Source organism: Camelus ferus, chromosome 6, assembly GCF_009834535.1.
Source record: "Camelus ferus isolate YT-003-E chromosome 6, BCGSAC_Cfer_1.0, whole genome shotgun sequence".
NCBI classification, from domain to species: Eukaryota; Metazoa; Chordata; class Mammalia; order Artiodactyla; family Camelidae; genus Camelus; species Camelus ferus.
In genome coordinates, this window is record NC_045701.1 from 733,735 (window position 1) to 756,923 (window position 23,189).

A 23,189-nucleotide genomic window follows, 5' to 3' on the forward strand; every position below is an offset into this window, starting at 1 on the left:
TACCAATTCTATTTGGATTGATTGCTGTTGATTTGTTTTACTACTGTTTGGGTTTTTTTGTTTTTTTTTTTTAAATCAGATATCACATGGCTTTTGAACTCATGTCAAGCATCAGACCAGGACTGGGAATCAGAGTGTTCAAGTCCTTCAGAATCACATGCACATGTCTGTACAAAAGGAAGGCACTACAAACCACATGACGTCTGGGAGAAAGTGAAGTTTCAATGGATGGAGTGAGTGCCTACAATTTCATCCAATACACCATCCAAAACACCATCACTCTGCTTTGAATCCAGATGTGTCCATCACTTTAGCCACAACTTAACCTCCAGTCAAGAATTAGAGTTAGGTCCTCTGATTCCATTCCAGGACTTTTTACCACTGACACACACTGCTTCTTCCTTTCATTCTTTCTTTCCTTTTTTCCTTCCTTCCTTTCTCCTTCCCCTCCTCTCTCCATTCCTTTCTTCCTTTCTGTTCTGTAAGTTAGGTATTGCTGTTCATTTTAATCTACTACTTCTTGACCTGTGGTACCAAATTGCATTTTACTTTCCTTAAACTTAATGAATATAGTAGTTTTAAAAATACATTCTGGGGAAATGTTGATAATTTATTTTTATTTATGTGTAGTTTAGGCATGCATTCATTAGCTTATTTGTGGCCTCCGGGTACCTCAGATATCTGATCTCTGGATTAATGAGCTCCTCAAAAATAATGATGTTGCTTTCTAATAATTGAAGTTTTTGAATTATTTTCCAAAATTCTTAAAACTCAAATTCTTTAACATGCCTTAAATTGTTAGGATTATCTACCCTCCATTCTATCCCTAGACTCATTTTTAAAATAAGATTTTAATTTCAAAGTATTTTTTGATTTATTACAAACTTGCAAGAAGAGCACAGAGAGTTAGTTCCATGCACCCCACGCCCAGGTCCCTCTGTTGGTAATATTGATTAGTATGTGACATTTGTCTTATCTAATGAAATAATATTGCTACATTATTATGGAAAAATTCATGCATTATTCAGTTTGACTTGTTTTTATCTAATGTCCTTTCTCATTCTGCGGTCCCATCGAGAACAGCACTTTATTCTGTTTGCAAACACGGGCACATTCTGTGCTACTGGGGGTTAGGCCTTCAGTGTATGAATTATGGGGAGGACAAAATTCTGATAATACCCCCAAAGGCACAGGCACCCACAAATCCACTGTGTGCCCCTGTGCACCTGCCAACCCTGCACATTTCATAAGAAAGGAACCACTGTATGTGGTGTCACAGCCCTTCACTCACACTCAGTGTGATGTTTTCAAGATCAGTCCTATTGCAGCGGGCGTCAGCGCTGTTCAGCCCCTCTAGTGAATTTTTCATTTCAATTATTAAACTTTACATCAGCAGAATTCCCTCTGAGTCTTTTTTATAGTATCTATCTCTTACTGATACTTTCTATTTGATGAAAAATTGTCATCATGCCTTCCTTGAATTATTTAAGTTTAGTTCTGTTAGTCTTTGAATATCTTTGTAAGAGCTGCTTTGAAGTCTTTGTTGGCTAAATCCACTATCTGTTTCTATTGTTGGCTTTTCCCCTGTATATGGGTAACATTTTCCTGTTTCTTTGTGTCTCATATTTCTTGTTGCAAACTGGCCATTTTAGACACTGTGCTGTAGCACCTCAGCACAGACCTCACCCCCACCCAGTGGTGGTGTTTATTGCTGTTGCTGGCTTTGTGATTTATCTCTTGGGTGACTTGCCTCAATTAATTCTGAGAAGCATATTTTCTCTGCAGTGACGTCCCTGCTTATATTGTTTTCCCCCTTGTTTTTATCTTGTAGCCAAGCTACCTAGCGATTGCCCCTGGGGGCTGGGGATGAGGTATAAGCCGTCTGGGGTGGGGGAGATTGTGCTTATGTCCCCTTAGCCCGTTAGATGTTTACTCTTTTACAGTTGGATGTGTTTGTGGCTCGGAGGCTACAGACATATTCAGGGAGATCAAGTACCTTTGGCCCACATTCAACTGGTCTACCAGCGCAGAGAGCCCCTCTTTGATCTCTCCTTGGAGCCCGCTGCCTTGAGCTTGGGCATGGTCTTCCTGACTGCTGGTGGTAAATGTTATTTTATTTTTAAGCTTGACTCCTTTAGGAGTCATCCCTGGGTTCGGGCAGCTAATTGCTCAGTCCGTGTTCCCTTAGAAGTTGTGTTTCAGCTCCTTGCGCCCGTGAGGCTTCTGCCCTGTTGACGGGTCTGCCTGTAGCTCGAGGGATGTCTGCCTCCTCACCCCATGTCCTGCTCGAAGTGCTCTGAGTGGGCGCAGCCCAGGCACTCAGTCTTCCCCAACCTCAGAGTGGATCGTGATGCTAGGAGGGGTCTCCTGGGATGTCTCTCTCCTGATTCTGTTAAACTGCTGGCTACTCTCTTGTTTGCTTTTATTATGGACCTACTGGCCTCTTTGTAATTGCTATTCACCAAGACCTCCGTTCTTTTTGACAAACCTCTTGGCATGGAATTGTGCATTCCCCATTCCAAATACATTCAGGAGCTTCAGGCAAAGCTGCAGGGCACTTTGTGCTACGGTCCACCTCTCCCATGGGCAGAACCCCTGGATACTGCACCAGAGCTGGAGGCGGCGACCCTCTTTTCTCAGTGATGCTCCTGCTCTGAGTAGGTACAGCTTGTGGGGGTAGCCCCTGATCTTTTAGTGTCGCCCCTTTTGGCGTGGAACCTCCACCCTTCCCGTAAGCTGGGGCATGGACAGTCAGGCCCCCAGTTTCTGGCATCTGTCAGGAAGACCCCTACAGTCCCTAAGGAAGAATTCCGTGCTGTCAGTGAGGGCTACAGAGAGGGAGGGACACCTGCTCTTCTCTGCCCATCTGCCTGGGATAGAGCTTTGGTAACTGCGGCTGGATGGTGTGATGAGAAACAAAGGCCGCCTGTCTCCCTGGAGACGAAACCACAGCCCTCCACTGGGAACTAGGGAGACAGTGAGCCCGGGTCTTCTTGGCTCCACCTGCCTGGAATAGAGCACCCGGGGTCTGGCTTCCATCACACAGGATTGGGTGGTAATGGTGGTGGTAGGTGGGACAAGTTATGGCTCAAGTTCCCCAGATTCTTGCTGTTCCTGTCCAGACTTAATAGAGTATTTCTTTACTTGCTGTATCTTCTTAGGATAATTTCCACAGAATTTAAATGATTGTTTTCTTATAATTTTCACCAGTTTAATTCTCATTTTACTGGGGAGAGGCTCCACCGAGCTCCTTACTCTGCATTCCAGAATCCCCAGATGCTTTTATTCTTTGGTTTTTTTTTTAGTTTCAAATACCAATCATCCATTACTGATCCCAGCTTCATATTCCATTGCTCTTTTTCTGGGTATTTTTGCTCCAGTCACACTAAACTTCCTGTTCTCAGTCCCTTCTTTCTTTGCAGTTTATCAAATGCGCTTCCTTGGACTGAGATGGCCATTGTCCGCCCTCTGCATTTCACTGTATTATCATCCTTCAGATTGCCACTTAAGCAGCATTCTGTGGCTCAGGCCAAGTAGATCACTGCCTTCATAGACAACACTTCACATCTGCAACTTTTGAATGGCAGCCTTCGTTCATTATTTGTGTTAGTAGATTTACTTCTATCTTCTGGGAAGATTGATAGCTCCTATAATTTTTTCCTTATTTCCTACTATTTCCCACCATCTTAGTTTTATTAATTGTCAGAATCTGGCAGGTAGATAATAAATGCAGTGCATAGCTGAGCTACTGTGAGCCACTATTACAAAAAGTCATGTATAATGAGATTAATATCTATTTCCCATTCCTCATCCCCTTTCTTAGAAGGGTTGAGCTGAAGAGTCTCATCAGAAAAGTCATGTCCATATGGGCAAATAACAGACTCCTTCCTCTTGAGTGGAAGTAGAGAGTGGGTCTCCACCTTGGGTATCTCTAGTTTTATCTCCCTAGAATGGGGACAACTAACCAGAAGATGATTAGAGCTATTACCACTGACCTGAAAGCTTGCACCAATGTAGGAACCAGAATCAACCCTACTGGGATTGGAGCCTGATGGCTAGCCTGCAGGTGGCCCTGGAACACAGGTGAGACCAGCTAGGGGAGGGACCATCTTCTCTCTCTCACTGGTGTGCGGTACAGGCTCACTGCAGGTCTGCCAGTTAATCTCACAGTTACAGATCCTGCATTTTAAAGAATTCTGTTTTTGGAGCCAATTTACTGCAGTGTAATAGGATATTGCTATACTTATGAAATTAATTTTAGATATCTCCTCAAAACTTAAGACATCTCAATTTATAGAAAGCCTTTTATTTACAGTGATGAATTTCATCTTATCTATTTCATCTGAACATCAATCCTTCTTTTGTAATTTTGAAATTAGCAAGAACATTTTTAAGAAGTAAGGAAATATTAAATGAAAATAATTTGTTGCCTTTATCTAGCACCTTTATATACATTCATGATTAAAAGATTTTTTAGATGTTGTTAGTCTCCACATATGAGAAGTGATGTAACCTTTTTATCTGTAGGTTCAAATTGCCATCATTCTTACAGCATTAAAGCACATTTTCCAATTTGAGTCATATTAATTAATTTACAAAAACTTTATCTAACTTCTCTGTTCTACCAAGCACTGGAAATGCCTAGATGAGTAAGACACAGTATTTGAGTCCAAAAGGTTTATAACCTGATGAAGCAAAAGAAGTAAAAGCAGATACTGCACATGACTTACTTGGTCACTTCATCTGAGTAAATATGCACAAATGTTGGTGTAATATGGTGGTGACTGTTGGAAATGCTTTGGCATCAAAGAAGAACAAGCCCATAACTTGGACTTCTGTGACTCATGGAGACCCATAGCTGGTGACATGTGATGTGTTTAACAATTTACACAGGTATTTATCAGGAAACTGAAGTCAAATGAGTAGAAATTCATGTAATTAACACTTACAATAAATAAAGAAATAGAAGATTTTGGAGTGTGACATAGGAAAGTAACTAAAAGTAGTTCAGTGTAGCCAGAGCAAACATTAAGGGTGGGTCAAGGATATTTTAAGGTGCTTAAAACCCCATCTTTATGGCACTCAAATTATCATAGAAACCAAGATGTGTCCAGCAAAGAAATATTCAGAGTATGAATTTGAGCCGGTTCTCCTTTAAGGTATTGGTGGAGAATTTTGTCATGGGTGTTACAGAGGATGTCAAGATTTCATTCTGTAACATGGAAAATCGTATAACTGGTTTACATTGTTCAAGTCTCTCTTAAACATGCAGCAAAGTTGTCATCCACAGCCGTTCTGTGACTGAGCTGCATTTAATCTGCTGGAAGTAAATTGAAATAAATGGAGTATATATGACACTCTGAAGAGTGGAATGCACAGATGTGCAATGAAAATATGTGATTAAACCGCATAATAAGACACCATAAGGGAAGAAGTTATGAGAAAAGTATCTAGTATGAAGGTTTGGTAATTTTTCTACTAGAATTATCTCATACATTGCATTTATTTTTTACTTAATTAACAATGCTAGGAGGTACAGGCTGACAGTGACAGTAAGGAATTGAATTATGAATTAGGAGATGTGGGTTTCAGGCCCAGCTCTTTCATAACAATTTGTCATTTCAGACAAGTCCCTAATCTTCAGAGTTCAAGCTTTAATAATGTAAAATGGAGAGACTGTGTGATTCTGACTAATTGACACTAATTGACCAAATTGATGATTTGGTAAAAATTTACTTGTTGCTATTTGAAATACATGTACATCCCCTAAGTGGATAAAGCAATATAGGTAACATAGTGTTTTATAATAAATATTATTATTAATTTTTAGTTCAGACTATATCAATATTTCTTTAATATGATTAAAGATTACTCAACAGGAAAACACTTAAAGACTTCAATTGTTGATTTACATTTTCATAATGTTACCAAAAGTTTTATGATGCTATTTGAAATGTACCAAAATGAAACTTGGCATGCATATTGTAGGCTTGCATACCAATTCAGCCATAAACTAAAATAAAATTACAAATCAAATATAGCTAATAAAATAAAAAAATATGGTAGCTGTTATTTTAGCAGATGATGGTTTGTAAAATGTTTATAAACAATACACAGACTCTTCTGTTAAGGGCCCATTGTTCATAGTGGAATACTGTCATACAAACTATTTTCTGAACTAGTAATCATACAGGGAGTGATGTATGGGTATGAAAGAAATGGGCATAACTTACAATATTTGATGAAAGAATGAACTACCACATCTAACTAGTTACCATGAATGAAGACCCATTTTGACAAGAGTCACAACATGGTAGATTAGGACAGTAAAAATTACTAAAATATCTCCAATGATCACAAAAAGAGTCACGTAATTCCCTGGAGACTCAGTTCCCTTTCAATTATCAAGATTAGTTTTATAGTATAGTATAATACAAGCTTTGGTATTTTTCTACATATATAGAAACATTTCTTTTATATCAAAGTTTAATTTATGTAGGCTGTTGATAGTTTAAAATCCCAGAATTTTCAAGACTGACAATATGAATACTGTCTTTTACAAAAAAATTTTTTTGCTATTTTTATTTCCTTTTAATTCCTTTCTGTTACATTTTCTACATTCAAATATAGTTAGATAAACATGATTACCGGAAAAGGTGTATGGTCCCTTAAAATTATTATAAAATTTAACATTTTATATGCAATAAGATCATTCTATTATATTATATATTGTTACATTTTATAGTCTTCAGGATAGGTGCACCAGTGCAGTAATCAGTAATACTAAAAGTAATTTTCATTCATTTTGAGTTAATATTTTACTGTATCCCTTGCCAGAAGAAACAATCTAAAGCATCATCATGATATTTCTGAAAACATTTCTGAAAACGTATCAAATATTGGTATGTGAATTCCTGGGTTTGAACTCTGGTTTCTGGACTTGACTTGATAATACTCAAATTATTGGATCCCTTTGATCACAAGTTTCCGTTTGTAAAATAGAAGTTCATGGCTCTTGGTGACGTGCTGGGCTCCCTGTGGGAGGGCCGGTGGTAGCGGCTCCGGGAGGTGCTCTCGGTCTCGCTTTCTCGCTCGCTTCCCCCGGCTCCCGTCGGTGCCTGCGCCCAACCACGCCTCCCCGGTCCCCCCGCCCCGCCCACGGCCCCGCCCCCGCCCCGTCAGCCTGCGTGCTGGAGTGCGTGCGAGGGAGGGGGCGCGCGTCGGGGGCGGGGGGAGGCCTTCCGGTCCCGGGAGACCCGCCGAAGGAGGCGGCGGCTGCGAGCGGCTCCGGGAGGCCGTGGGCGTTGAGAAGCTGCAGGAGGCGCTGAAAGACTTTGAGGAAAGGGGGAAAAAAAGAAGTTCGTCCAGTCCTGGATCAATTTCTTCGTCCTGTTGCAGAGAATGGAAAAACAATGATTCAGTGGTCCCAATTCAAAGGATCTTTTATTTTCAAACTGGAGAAAGTGATGGATGATTTCAGAACTTCAGCTCCTGAACCAAGAGGTCCCCCCAACCCTAATGTCGAATATATTCCCTTTGATGAAATGAAGGAAAGAATACTGAAAATTGTCACTGGATTTAACGGGTATGCATTTAGTATTACTTTAAAGGTTTAGGTTTTAGCAGAGTATTACAGATTGTTCTGTTTTGATGTGTCTTGTTTGATAACTGATTATCCATTAGAGTAAAGTTCTGTGTCTTGTATATTGATTTCCAGCTTACAAGTATTTAAAAATATTCATGGCTTAAAAAAATTTTTTTTTTACCTTGAACCAGCTATACGGCTCAGTGGCATTTAGACTTTAAATATGTACGACAGTGGAAACATGAATCAGAAAATATTTTTAAATTTTTCTTTCCATTTCATATTTGATATTATACATCTTTATACTTGGTTTAGAACCTGTATATCGTTGAGATAAATAATTATTTTAATGAAAAATAACAATTTATGAAAGGATTCTACTTAATGACTTTTTATTTAAAAACTTTTTTTTTGAGTCCCTCTTTTCCCTCCAGCAAGTAACCATTTTAGTCCTTTGTAAAACATTGCACTGAAGTTTCTCTCCACAAAAATGAAACCTACCATTAAAAAATACTGCTATGTGTCATAATCTGTTACTTTAATTTTAAATACTTTCTTTTTAAGATTTTGTGTTTTTAGGGTTCCCTTTATTGAAGGGAAGAACTACTTGTGAAGTTCTCCAGTATTTAGACTGGCATTAACATTTTGTAGTGTTGGGTGACAATATCTAATGTAATGAATTGTGGCTATGTTAACATGAATTCACGTTTAGGGGCAGTTTTTATTTGTGAGTATTTTTAGGTAGCATAAACGGTCTCATTTTTTCTTCAGGTACATAATCACATGGGATTTGCAACAAGATAGTGTAATTCAGTTAACCTTTTGTTACCTGTCATGTTCCCCTGCTTTTATAAACAGTTTGGCTTAAAATACCAAATCCTTAAGCTTTGGTTTTAGGTATGTTGCTAAAATACTTTTCTTTGGGGACAGATTAAGGCTTTGTCCTTGACCTGCTAGGGCACTTGGGATTGGTAGGGAACATATTTGCATGCATACTCTGCTGTGCTGTTGAAAATGACTTAACCATATTGCATGTATTTTCTTATCAATACTAATTTTTTTAAAAGGCCATACCTAGATGAAGCCGTGTACTATGTGTTAGAAGTATGTTACTTATGTTAATAATTACTATTGAATTAAATGTGCTTAAAAATACTTGGGGATATTTCTAAACATGCAGAGGTAGGTAGATGGTACTTAGCTGTTATGGTAACTTATCTTTTATTTCAATAAATTATGGCTGTCATTTAAAAATAAGACTTACAATGAAATTGTTCAAGCTGTACTACTGCTTTGTGAATGTGAAGCTACTTTCCTGGGGATTCTGAATTACTGATACCATTTCCAGTTCTTTCAAATTAAGTTGGATGAAACATAGGTATGTAGGTATTAAATAAATCAAAATATTCATAATTTCTTAGTTTGTAAAACAAGTAGTTGACCTACATCTTAAAATGACTTGAACAATCATTAAATGCCTAAATATTTAAACATAATTACTTGAAAGACATTTTTCAATTTTGAACCATAGATATTTTGAATTTATAATTCTTATTTTGATTTTTCAGAGTGGTAGTTGATGAATTATTTTCCTTAATGAAGCAGAATCCAAGTCTTAATCAGTGATACATTAATATTTTTTATTTTTAATTTACTCATTTTTGTCTGTATCAGTTATATATTGATACATGGTACATTGAAACACGTCTATAATATTTTTCAGTTTTACTGTTGTATTTTGAATATACATGAATTGCATTTCAAAAAAAGTTTTGCTAAGAGTGGTGGTGAGTAGAAGTAGCGTTTTGTTCTTTTCAGCTAATTTAATGATTTGTCCTTGGTAGTACACCTCTCCCACTATTTGTAATAGATCGTCTTTTAAATTGTAAAAGTGACATAAGCACATTTGTAGTTTTAAAAAGGTCCCCAACTGTCCCAGATATATACAAAAAGAAGAGAAATTAGGATAATATTATATGCTACATTTTTCTTGTTTGTTTTGATTACACTGTCAGCCTGAGATCATTAATGAGGGAATAGCATTGGGGTCTGTGTGTGTGTGTGTGTGTAGGATTTGGAAAGTGCTAACTCGAAGAGGGGCTGAGGTGCAGGCATGCCATGAATACGCTGAAATCCACTGTGGTGCTGCATTTCAGTTGTGGGTGTGTATAAATAAATTGTATATTGAGCGTTGTGTGTGAAGAGATCCTGCCGTTAAGAAGCTTTTAGTCAAATATAAAAAAAGACACAATTTGGAGAAACAAAGATAGTAGTTATGACAGCATCCTTCATTTTGAATTTTGAGTAAAAAGTAAGAAAAAGTATTGTTCTTTCTCAAAACCCAGAATAACCTTCCTTACAGCAGTCATGATGAGTATCAGAAGTTCGTATTTCTATCTGCTTCCGAATATTCAGAATATCAGACACACATTTTGTCCTTTAGTTAATGCCCTGCCTTTGGGCAGAAATATACAGTTTTCTGACTTTTAGGCTTTGATGCAACTTAAGAGAAGGTTGATTCTTGGCCTCTCAAATAGCTAGAATGTTTGTTTGTGAGAACCAAATGTCATTTGTCCAATTAGAAAATAAACAGGATTTTAAGTATTTGTGGTCTAGTGGAAGAGAGGACATGGGATGTGAAGTTCGGGAAACTGGATTTGAGTCCTGCGCTGTCAGGCAGGAGCTGCCTTACCTTGTGGGCAAGAGGGAATTTTGTGTAGAACTGCCTGTGAACTATAAATAGCTTTGTGAATGATAACTATTTGAGACTTTGTAATTGTATTTTATGAGGAGAATAAATAGATTTATGTGGCAAATACTGAAGGCTGAAGTTTTGTTTGCACTTTTTAGCTGCATTTGTCTCTCCGCTCAGATGTTTGCTATTCATATTGTAATTCGAGGAATACTAGCAGTTTGTGAGATCAGAACTTAATTTTGTATGTATAAAATGATCTTAGGTCCAATTTATGTCAGTTTTGTATTTGCTATGATCAAGTGAAAATTTGATTCTGCTTGAAGTGTTTGGTAAAGTTAACAATCGGGTACTTATCAAAATATGGAGTCTATTTGTACAGAGTGCATTTATGTGCTTTAAGTTTGATGAAACATGTAGGTTGCATATAAAATTTATCATTATGGAGCAGAACCATATTTATAATAACTTTTTCAGTGGCATCGTTTGTCTTACTCTGTCTGATAACAAAACATTTGTAATTTGAACACTGTAAAGAAGAAATCTTTGTGTGCAGAAGAATACTTGAGAAAGTGTCTGTATTCAAATAAAGTCTGATTTGAATACTGTTTGTGTTGCCTGTCTTGTAAACTTAAAATTGAATTACCAGAATTAAGAATTAAAATTTTTTTCTAAGTTTTGAGGCTTTCTGTTAACTTTGGATATTATTGAAATTGCTTTTTAAGGCAAGAGGGAAAATTGTTTTCTTGTTGAGTAAGAGGACAGGTTTGCTTATTGTCTCTCCTGTTTTTAAGCGATTCATTCCACTGTGGTAGCATTGTCTTTTGTAGTTTAACACAGGAGTGACTAGATAAAACTTTAAATAGCAAGAGTAATAATGTTCCTAAATTTTTTGACAATGAATCACCTCAAACTATAAAATTATATTCTTTTGCAGAAAAAAAAAGAAGTTAATGCCTCTGTGTGTGTGTGTGTGTGTGTGTGTGTGTGTGTGTGTGTGTGTGTGTGAGGAGGGTGGAGACGGGAGAGAGAGAGAGAGAGGAAGAAAGATGAAATAGAAATAATATGCATGAAAGCATTTAAAATAACAATCTGACATAACTTTTGTTATTATCATTACTTTTAATATGATAATGATTATTCAGTCTCATAGTTTTGAAATCCATCCCCAAAGAAATTTAATCAAAAGCTCTCAATATGATTTTGGTTTTAAGTGTGACATATAGGCAGTAGGTGGGGGTAGCCACACATTGGCTACAAAATGCATTTTCCATACAATTTCATTCAGCGTGATGAATAGCACACACGAAGTTTCAGCAGCACAACTAGGAAGAGCAGGTGCACAGAGATGCTGGCGCTCTGATGCCACAGGGGGAGGTCAGGTATATGATTCAAAGGCAATAAAAGTACGATAACTATTAACCTTCTTGACAAAAGTTCTTGGAACAATTATAGCTGCTGCCATGGTCTTCTCATTGTAGAAAAATAGTAAACAGAAGCCTCATTTAAAATAGAGTCTGGGGGCCAGAAAGGGAAGCCCTCATCCCCTACAAAGACAGCAGAGCCCAACAGCAAGAAGAAGGACTCCCTCTTCTTTCCTAGCGGGAGCTTAGCCACGCTAGTGAGAGATGGGAACAACGCAGCCAGTGAGAAGCCTTGGACGCTTTGTGTAGCCGTCCCAACCCCCTGTCCCCCACTTGGAAGAGTTCTCTTCCTCTTTTGCTGGGTACATGCATCTGTCTTGCAATGGCTGGAGAACCAAAACTGCAACTCTTTGCTGATCCCAAAGAAATCTACTTTTGTTGGGGAAATAACTGGCAGTCTGTTGTAGCTCAACATTAAAATGGGTCAAAAAAGAAAAACTGAGGATACCATAGGCCTTATGAAAACAGCACTTTCCTAAAATTTCCAGGACAGGCTTTCCAGCTGGAATGTCTACCTGGAATTCCTGATTGTGGTTTCCGAAAACATTTAAAAACCAATAGGTAGATAAAGAAATCGTTTCCTCAAAGAATGATTGGCTTTTAAATTGTGAGGAAAATTCTTTACTAGGTTTCACATTATAGAAAATAATTCTTTTGGATTGCACTTAAGGAGTTTGAAATTTAATTAGACGACGTGAAAAGTGAATAATTTCTTATCTATGCAGCAGTTACTTTGCATTGATTCATCCTGCATTACTTAAAGGCGTTGCAAAGGGAAACTATTGAAATTAAAATTTTGAAGTGGCTGCTCTCAGTGTACTTATTTGAATTCAAGTGGCTGTTTTATTTGTGCAAATCTCTGTTGCCAGTCTTCGCCCTTCGCACACGCTACACATATGGCTGAGTTACTACAGTGTCTTACGTTCTTAGCGGCAGCTCCTGTCACGCCCCCGCGTTCAATGGACGCTTGTGTTCTATTCTTATTCTGCACAAGGGAGTTGGTAACAAATGGAAATTTATAAACATTTCAGAGTTGGGTTTATTTCCAAACGCATAATCTGATCCAGATTGCACTGCTTTTTACCAAGAATCACCTCATTTTCTGCTTTTCTTTGGTCTAACTTTTAGCGTAGTTTCATTTAGCGGTTCTTTATAGTAACAGTTCACGTCTGCAACTGCTACTCTTTCTGGTAGAACTGTTTCAGGGGTTTTCACCTACAATACACTGCATTTCTACTTACCAACTAAAGGAATCCTCGAATCACTCTCTTGTCCTTACGTACCTTATTTATGGTTCTCAACTTGATTCATTCTTTCAACATAGAGGGTGTTTTTTAAAGTTCTGTCTGATCATCTAATCTTGCCTGGACAGAGGGAGAGAAGATCAGGTGTCAGCTTGTACTTCAGGGCTCGCCATGTGCAGAGTATTGACCCCTGCTTCTCCCATACTCTTTGCTAAAGAGAAGCACGTGTAATAGCTAAGTTCTAGGATCAGATATAAAGTGTTTTTGAGTTAAAATAGAAAGTGAATTAGAGCAAATGATGTACCAATCGACGTTTCCTTCAGATAATTTTAAAATAAAAGTTGAAGTTGATTTTCTGTACAATGGTTTTATCCCATTGTTAAAAATAACCTTATGTGCAAAATTACTTTGTATCATTTTTAAACAGTCTTATTGAGATGTATAATTCATAAACCATTGAAGTATATAATTTGGTGTTTTTTAGTATAGTCAGAGATTTGTGCAACCATCATTCCAAATCTAATTATAAAACATTCTGTCACCAGTAGAACCCCTTAGCATTCAGCCCCCAGGTCCCCGCCTCAGATCTAGGCACCACAACTGGTTCTCCGTCCCTGTAGATCTGCACCCCGTGGGTCTGATAGGTGTGGCGGCAAAGCATACGTGGTTTTGTTTCTACCTTCTTAGTATAAAGTTTTCCCAATGCCTGGACTTTTCAGAGTCAGCTTCTATTCTCTGCTTTTCCCTGTGTGTTGTTTCTTTGCACATCTTATTTTGTGTTGCTAACTGGATATTTTAGATAGTATGTTGTAGCAACTCTAAACAAGGATCCGAACTCCTCCCAACCCATGGATTTTTGTCCTTGTTGTTTATTTATCTGCTTGCTTGTTTAGCGACTTGGATGTGTCAGCTAGGTAGATAAGTGGGGGCACCAGGCAGATAAGGTGGAGGAGAGGGAGGAGGGTCCAGATAATGGCATTATGCCCACCTCCAGCATAAAGGGGCTTTACTTTCCCTAAATGAGTGTCAGCCATAAACTGGTTAGAACCTGACAGCTGCATCTGCGCGATAGCGACAAGGACCTAACCTGACATGACCTAGTGTTCGTTGTAATATAACTAGCATTGCAGTTTAGCCCCCCCATGGGAGTTTCTGTGTGCTTCATGGGTAAAGACGTGTGCAAAGGGGGCCAAGCGTGACTAAGCACTCCGGGGGCAAGAGCTGTCAGTCAAGAGACCACCTCTAAGCAAGGGCATAAGAGGAGGGGCAAGTGAAGACCACTGCTGTCCGCCCTTGGATCAGCCCACCTCTCATTCTTGGAGGTACTTCCCCTTTGCTAATAAATCTTTCAAATCTTTCCCTACACAACGCTTTCCTCTCCCATCTGAATTCTCAAGAACTGGAGTCTTTTCTCCTTCCCCATTTTGGGGTAACTGATGGGCTATTTCGATGCTCTGTTGCCCTTGCGATGGGAACCCTCTGGCGTTGCTCTTCAGGCCTATGATCTTACTCTTGGGCTGTCACAGTCTCCCTGTTACAGTTTCACAAGATATGACTGTGATTTTAGCAAAGCTCTCTTTGACTGCCCCTTCTTTAGTCTCTCAATGAAGCTTCAGCATGGTTTGCCACTATTGGAACCTTCACTCATAAGTTATCTTTTATTAATTGCTGCTGATCCTCTGTTGTTTCGGCAACACTCTGGGGCACAGGTTGCTCCACATTCTGATCCAATGAAAGTTGTGTCCCCTTTCAGACACCGGGTGTTATCAGGCTTCAGGTTTCATCCATCCATCTTTCCAGCTTTCTCTCTCGCTTCTCTCTGTATGTAACTTCTGCCTGGTCTTGCACTGCATCCTCTCTCAACTACTCTGTACCAAGATCTCCTGTGTTTTTCACACAACCTCATGCATGAACTTCTCCAGGATCTATTCTGAAAGACTCACTCCCCTCTAAGGAAGTTTTGCACTGCTGTCTTGTTACAGATTTAATTGTACCTAGTTAGAACCTGTTCCTTTCTGCACTGAAGCTGGGGGTGGAGATAGCAGCCTGCTTCTTTTGGAACACTATCCTGTTCTGCAAGTAGAGTGTTGAGTGGGGTGGTAGCTGCTGGTCTGTTCAACTCACCACATTTGGAATGGAAGCTCCACCTATGAGCAAACAGGTTTCAGAGGTGGACCCAGTGTTCTAAGCCCACTGCGCTTGGGGTGGGGCTTCCCTATGATGAACGGAGGCTCGTGGGGCAGGAGATCTCCCCCTTCTCTCATAGTTGCTTGGAACAGAGCTTCTGCAACACAGCTGCAGGGACCACAGTAAGTGGTGACCTGTTCCTTCCAGGTATTGGAGGGGATCGTAGAGAAGATGTGACCACTGGTTGACCTGTGAGCTGGATCCTAGCAATTGAAGGCTTCCCAATTATCCCCCACTCCGTGCTCAAATGTTTGACTTGCCTCATCATTCCCAGAAGTTGCCCTCAGATTACAGCCGTGGGGCAGAAATGTAGTGTGGACACTACCTGGATGGTACACAGGACTGGACCCAGTTAAGACTTCCACATAAACTCTCAAGGTTTGGCAGGAAGGTGTGGAAAACTACTCACCTTGTGCCCTCCCAAGATAACAAGGCCACCTCATAAGTAAGTTCCTTTGCTTATGAAAACTGTCACCCACCAACCTGGAGTGATTTCTACAGAGCTCTTCTTTCTTCACTCTCCCCCTGTGAGTGGGGGTGGGGGGTGCTGTTTCAGATTATACCCGTGAGCTCCCCGGGAGGCTGGCACCAGCCCCAGGGTGGAACAGCAGCCCTGCGCTGGGAGTTCTGGGCAGAAGCAGCATCTATCCTGGGGAGCCTTCTATCACACTAGGCTGTTGTGAGAGGGAGGGAAGGGGGCAGGACTGGCCCAGATGCCAAGACTCTCCCTCTTCTCGTCAAGATTTGAATAAATGTTTCTCCCTCTTCTGCATACCCTTAGGGCAATTTCTGGAGACTTTAATTTTTTTTTTAAATAAATATTACTCACACAACTGTTGCAGAATTCTCTTCCTAGATAAATGTTTGTGTCTTATTTTTGTTATTTTGCTGGTCCCTATCCTCCAAACAGACTAGTGTTTGAGCCAGTGAAGGGAAGTTTACCCCATCATCGTCCCAGTTCTTCCTCACCCACCTGCCCTGTGCTCAGAGGAGCCTATTTAAAGCTTGTGGCACTAGGTAGGGAGGGGTTCCAATATGAGAGGGTTGAGGTCTGTGCCCAGGAAGGTTGGGTAATTCCCAGGTAACTGCAACTATGTGAGCGCAAAGCAACTGGAAAAGATCAGTGAGGGACGCTATCATTTTCTTTGTTGTTGTCTTTTTGTCTTGGGCAACTTTCCTTCCTGTGAACAGTGGTATTTGTTATGAGAAGAGACCATTTGTGCAGTAATTCTCTTTGTCTCTTCATACAAATTTTACATCTTTTTTCTCTAAAAGTTTCATTATTAATACAACCTGAGCATGAGAATCTATCCACTAGGGGAAACTAAAATTCACTCTACCTGCAAATTAAATTAGCACATAAAGCATTCTTTAAAAATTTACTACACGTATGCCCTAAATAATTTATTTGTTCATATTACCCTTATTCAAAAAAATTCACGCTGTTCCAGGATGATTATACTCATAACCTGGTTTCCACTAATTACCCAAACTTTTCTTCCGTGATATCTATCTTCTCTTACAGTCGTATTAAAATAGTTACCATCCAAATGCAGTTTTTATAATTCCTATACTTATGGTCTTTAACCATGTTGGTGTCTAGTCAAAAGGATTTGGCATCTTAAAGGTTCATTATTTTAGCCCACAAATTAATAAAAGTATTTGGAAAAAGGAAAGTAGGAAAGGGGTACACTTTTATTAAATGTTCAATCTACTGAAACATTCCTTTGGCATCGCATTGAATAGTGCCGGGGATCTGATGTAAGTTACCCAGCTACCTAGAATCATGACAGTGTATTACACACGGCGCTGCTAAAATGACGGACATGTTTCCTAAAAGAGCTCAACACACACTCAGAGGTGAATTTGTGAAACAGAAAATAGAACTTAGCAAATGGAATGCTCTGGTCCTGTTCATCTTCTGAAGAAAATATACAGTGGGAGGTATAATCCCAGCTTAATGCTTTTCTCTACAAATTACCTATTTTTTTCAAGTAGGTAGACAACTTTAATTTATCAAGCTTTGAAAGTAACAGTGATATGGATAACTGCAATGCAGGCAATAAGCAAAGTGGAGTTGTAGTCATTCACAATGACGAGTCACACACATCTGCTGACCTTGGAAGAGGCTGCTGTCCCAGCCTGGGGTTACCCTCACATCGACTCCTTTACATGCATGTTCTTTCTCATACTTCTTGTCTGTTGCCCTCCTTAACCGTGCTTCTGGGATGAGAGCATTTTTTTTTTTCCATTTTGTTTCCTAAATTACATTTTACTAGTGTTCAGCCTTTTCCTAGTGTCAGTGGTTAATAGATCCAAAGTTACCCCCTCCCCAACAAAATGATTTCAGGTAGAATGCTCAGATATTTATGATTTTTAAATTTGAACAATCTTGTGCTGAAGATGTTTTTGTGGTTGTCTCTGGTGTTTGTTTTTATCTCAGCATCTCAAGGCCATTGATGGGCTCTTTTTTGTGTGTGGTAAAATTTCAGAAGCACTAAATAATATAGAATTTATTTAACAAGGGAATTTACTTTTTTTTTTAAGTTCTGAAAAATAAACTTTGGTAATGCCACCCTTGATAGAACTGAAACTATGCCCCACCAAACTACTTCTCTTTTCATTTTTACTTCCCCTAAGATATGATTTCTTCCCAATGTGCTAGAAAATGAAAGGCTTTCTAATGCACAAGCAGCAGTGTGGGAGACACATGAAATGATTTTTATTTTGTTTAGCCTCATTTCTACAGTTTAGAAGCTGGTGCTACCACATGGTTACAATGAAAGCCAACACTGAGGGTTTGCTATGTGCCCTTGTGTGTAGGAAGCGCTGTGAATAGATTACTCCATTGAGTCCTTGTCCTCATGTTGTGATGATTAGTGTTGCTCTCACTTTGCAGGTGATGAAACAGAAGTGCTGATGGTGTCAGTGGTCTTCCAAGCCTACATGATGAGCATGATGATGTGTAGGGACTGATAAGCTATACACTAAGAAATGTGGGTGGTCCATAAATGTTTGCTGAATAAAGAAAGAGAAAGACTCTTGCTTTATGGCATTACTTTGCTATTCATGCCTTATGATGTGCCAGAGGACAAAACCAGAGCAACCAAGAGGACGTGATGCGGGTGTAGGCTTCAATGTAGCTTTCCATCCATTACTACAGTTACATCCACAGCCAGTCAGTACGCCTAACAGAAGACTGGGGTCACTGCGGAAATGACCCCACCAGCACTGCTTTCTCTTTCCCTCCCTTTTGCCTGCCTTCAGCACCTGCTCCGTTCCTCCTATTGTGTGAAACATGGCATGGTGGTCTCCTGGCATTCATACTGGAAATGCCCCTGCTCACCCTCCCAGCAAAATTCCTCAATCAAAACTTTTAAAACGTCAGAGAATAATGGCTTAGCAGGCAATCTACTTTCAAGCCATCTTCCAAAAGCTATTATTTCAGGGTTTCAGTGTTCCCTGCTTTTTCATTCACTGTCCTTGAGAAGTATATTTTCAAATAGATTTCTACTATTATAAACACACAGTCAAGTCAAAAGCCTGGAATAAATTCTGAAATGCAGAGAACTAAAGGTCACCACTGTTTCAGGCATTGCCCTCTCAACGCCAGGACTCAGGGGAAAGCAACCTAAAGTGATGAAGTAGAAAACATAGTAGAAAAAAGTTCACAAATCACAGGGTGATTTTTTATTTTAAAACTATTTATTCAAAAGAAAATTCATTACTCTTGTAACTGAAGCCTGTGACAATCACAGATGAGGCAAATGAGTAAGACCAGCCGTAGCTTCTCTGTATTGAGAAAATGGAAACGTTCTGCACTCACAAACACATTGTGGATGACCGCCTTTGCCTTTTTTATCCCCTGAGAGCTGAGACATTGGAGCGATGAGGCACTTACTAATGAGGACCTGTATAATATTTGAAAGTTAGATCATTTCAATTCTGATGCTATATTCAATCCATGCCTTTGCAAATGTTTCTGGTGATAATTTAAGCAAACGAAAATGTAACTTGGATTCAAGTGATTTTTTTGTCCCTGTCTGCAAATAATTCCCCCCCCCCAAAAAGCAGATGAAATAGCATTGATTTTTAAACCTCAATTTTATTTGTCTCCTTAAAGATTCAAGTAATTCTCAGTAGATTTATTTATCAAAATCCAAATGGCTATTTATTGGGTCAAGATGGCAACGAATAGGGCAAGAAAGTTTATTAGCTCGGCTTATTTGACTGTTAATTAAAGATCTAAAACCGAATATCTATCACCAGAAGCTCTTAATGGTGCTAGGTCATTAGGTCATTCCTTTAGATTTCATGAAAAACTTTTTCTATTTGATAGAAAAACAATGGATACACATGCTATAATCCAGGTGTTGCTTTTTGTGTCCACGTACTGCATGGGGAGTCGTGTGAATGAGAGCGGTACTTGCATCAGCACCCAATATGAGCATAACTGTTTTAAACTTTCTGATTCACTGGGCCGAATTTTTACTGATAGTATTAAAGTCGTTCTGGTCACATTTAATCTTCATATTCTGAATGTTGTTTCACACTTAAATAATTACTTTGTAATTAAATTGTAAAGTTCCTACACCAAAATGCATAAGGGTATGTATGGTGAAGGTAACTTTTATCAGTTTCATGCAAATAACTGCAATTTGGGACTACAAGGTCACTAAGAGTGAAGGGCAATACGCTATTTGTAAAAGGTTCCATAGGGACAGTTCATTGATGCTAACTTATATATTGCAGTTTGACATCTAGATCTTAGAACATAGGCTTAAAAATCTGATTTTCATCAGCACAATAAATATAATAGTAACAATAACACAAGAAGAAACACAGCAACAACTAATAGACTGTTACCATCAGCAACTATTATCACCCCCACTTACAGATGAGAAATAAAACATAAAGTGGCTAAGCCTCTGTCCCCTCCCCAACCCCCAGCTGACTCCATTGACTAAACAATAAAAGAACCTCAGAATATTCTGTCTTCTGTCCCCACCTTCCCTCTCTCTCCGTGATGGTGAGCTGGCTGGAAAGACGATGGTCTCCTGTTTCTATTCTAATGAGCATGAGAGACTCCTTTAAAGACGCATGCTTTTAAGTCAGTTTTCAGTCTCATTTACCCTAGCTGTACTCATCTTCTCCTTTCACTGGAGAGAGAGATGCCACCCTTTGAAGGGTAAGTGGGAGCACCTCTAATTGCTTCCCATTTCACGGTAAAGGCTGAAGTACTTGCAATGGCCTCCAGAGGGCGCCTGCCTCGCTAACCTGCGATCCTCCCGGTTCCTCCCGTCTTGCTGGCTCAGGTCCAAGTACAGCATCAGCAGCCCCACCGGCTCCTGGACGCACCACATGCTGACCTGCCTCAGGATCTGTGCTTCCTGTATCTGAAAGTCTCTTCCTTTTGAGATCTATTTCCTCACTTCTTCGCCTCCTTCTGGTCTCTCCTTAATGGCACCCTAGAAGAGATGCCCTCCCAGAGATCGCTGTATCAGATAGGACCCTGCCCAGTTCCTCTTATCCTGCTTTATTTTCTCACAAGCATCTTCCATCCCTATTGAAGATGCATTTGTTGTTCTGCTTCCTGTTGTCTCCTCCGGCAGCGTGAAACTCACACCAGGAGCCGTGACTGGGTTTACCCCCGTTACACTTCCTGTGCAGAGAACACTGCCTCGTATGCAATGAACCCTCGAAAATACCTGAATGAAGAATGAGCTAAATATGGGAAAAATACATTCTTCTTCAATACCTCACCCTGCGTTTTAATCTAATCACCACTTTGGCAAATATGTGACCCACAGGAAAAAACAGGAAGATTAGAATACATTACATATCCTTTTGTTTGCTCCCTGACTTTCTCTAGAATCACTCCAAATTACTTTTGTCCACAGTCTATATATCAATGTTTCTTTATAACTAGCTATCTGATCACTAATATTTTGCTACAGTAGAAAGAAGACATTTTTAAAATAAATCATCATAAAAATATAACAAAATCATTTTCATGTTTTATTAGTATATTCGTTGGAGGAATCTTGATCATGTTTATTTTGGGAAAAATTTACATGATTCTAGGTTGCTTACATTTTCTCCTTATGATGTGCTCTTAAAAAAATGAAAAAGAAAAAGACAACTCAGATTGGTTTTTTTCCCCAGCTGGTTTGGCAGCTCGATTTTAACACTCCCTGGAGAGCTCTTAGACATTTGTGTGATTTAATGGCCCACTATTATTAAGCCAGAGATATTTTATTTTGTGTTGTGATTGCCATAATCATTGCATTAGCGTTTGAATAATAGGCAATGTCATTGAGAATGTATCGATGTATCTTTCAGTGAATTAATCTATACCCTTTTCTTATAACTGGCTTATTGATGCATGATAAATGCTATAATAACAAAAGCAAGTCATCAAACATCCTGACAGAGTTGCAGGGGGTGGGGTTATGGGTGCATGGAAATGGAGCTTGTTGAGAGACAGTTCAACATAGGAGAAATGGCACGGTGAGATGACAGAGGACATGGGATGGCGTGGTGTCACTAACGTGCAAGTTTGGCATGTTTGGAGTTGTGTTTCTGGTTAGCCTATGAAACAATAAAAATGAGTCATTACAACAAACCCTATAGGTCATGTATCATCTGGAATACAAGAGAGAGAAAGAATGTGAAAAACATAGAAACCATATTCCCCTGTAAATCATACCTCCCAGCGGTCTGTAAGGGTCCAAAACGTAGGTACCTAGGGCAGAAAAAAACCCTGATATACAGAAAGAAATATCAGAACCCCCCCCTTGTAAGCAAATGTATCTAACTATAAGAAAATATGGAAATGCAACCTAAATTAATATTCTGATTGATGTAAGTATGTACTTTTTATATCTCCTTATATTGGTTTTGTTTTCTCCGTAACAGATCTTGCTCTGCTTTCCTTCTCTCCTTGAAGATGTGTTTGCAGGATAACTGTTTTATGGGTATGTTTCCCATGCTAGATTATACAGTCTTGAAAGACACGACAGTGAATGTGTCTTAATGCTATTTTTATTCCTAGGGCTAAGAACGTATCAGTCCACAATAAAAATTTACTGACTTCATGAGTATTTTGCACCAGAATCATTGCAACCACTCACCCTACTGAAAATGGTGCAGAGGTCATGACGGCTGTCTGCAGACTTACCTTCCACTCCAGTCCAGGCCATGCTGTGCAGCTCACAGAAGGCTTTGGGAAGACTGTGCCGACAGCAGCCACCACCCCCGTCACCAAATAGGATTTTCTTTGACACATTTCCTCCCTTTCCCCCTTATTCTCATTCCTGGTTCTGTGTCTACTGACAGGACAGGTTTCCTTCAAAGTTACTACAGTTCTCTTCTGCCACTGAGCATTTTAAGTCATCGTACCCTTTGTGGTTTGCTGTGTACTGCGGTGTGGCTGCTGGCCAGGCTGGGTGCGTCTCTGCCTTGGAGGGTGGATTCATGTGAAGGAAGAGTTGCTGACTTTAAAAGAAAGTCAAAGCAAGTACATCCTGCAGTTTTATAATTGGCAGTGTGTTTTATTTTATCATACCTTTATTCATTAATGTTTTTATGATTTAAAGAACAGACTTTTATCCTGGGTTTTCTGTTGGGGACTAAAAGGGAGATGTGAGAGCTCTTGGACCAACGGGACCAGTGGGAGGTGTGCTGCACGTACAGGGCTAAGCATAAGGTAATGTGATAAGGCCACAGTAGAAGTAGGAGGAGCAGAGAAGAAAGTGGGGGTACAGGAAAATGTGTCACAGAGGACTTCAGTTTGAATGCATTTATTTACTTATTTACTGAAATATAGTCAGTTGGCAATGTGTCAGTTTGTGGCGCACAGCATAATGTTTCAGGCATACGTATACATACACATTTGTTTTCATTTTGTTTTTCATTATAGGTTACTACAAGATATTAAATATAGTTCCCTGTGCTCTACAGGAGAAACTTATTGTTTACCTACTTTATATATGGTAGTTAACATTTGCAAATCTCAGACTGCCAGCTTATCCCTTCCTACCCCCTTTCCGCCTGGT

At 39.4% G+C, this 23,189-nt stretch overlaps 2 long non-coding RNA genes across 2 annotated transcripts; one reads left to right on the top strand and one right to left on the bottom strand.

Annotated features, from left to right (window-relative positions):
* Positions 1-60: 60 nt before the first annotated feature.
* On the bottom strand, positions 61-23,112 carry LOC116664048. The gene is made up of 2 exons (XR_004320344.1): positions 12,985-23,112; positions 61-7,389 (listed from the first exon to the last, which is right to left on the bottom strand). It is a non-coding gene; the product is annotated as an uncharacterized LOC116664048 (long non-coding RNA).
* Positions 7,356-17,428, top strand: LOC116664051. Its single transcript, XR_004320347.1, has 3 exons — positions 7,356-7,585; positions 13,430-13,433; positions 17,419-17,428. It is a non-coding gene; the product is annotated as an uncharacterized LOC116664051 (long non-coding RNA).
* Positions 23,113-23,189: the final 77 nt, after the last annotated feature.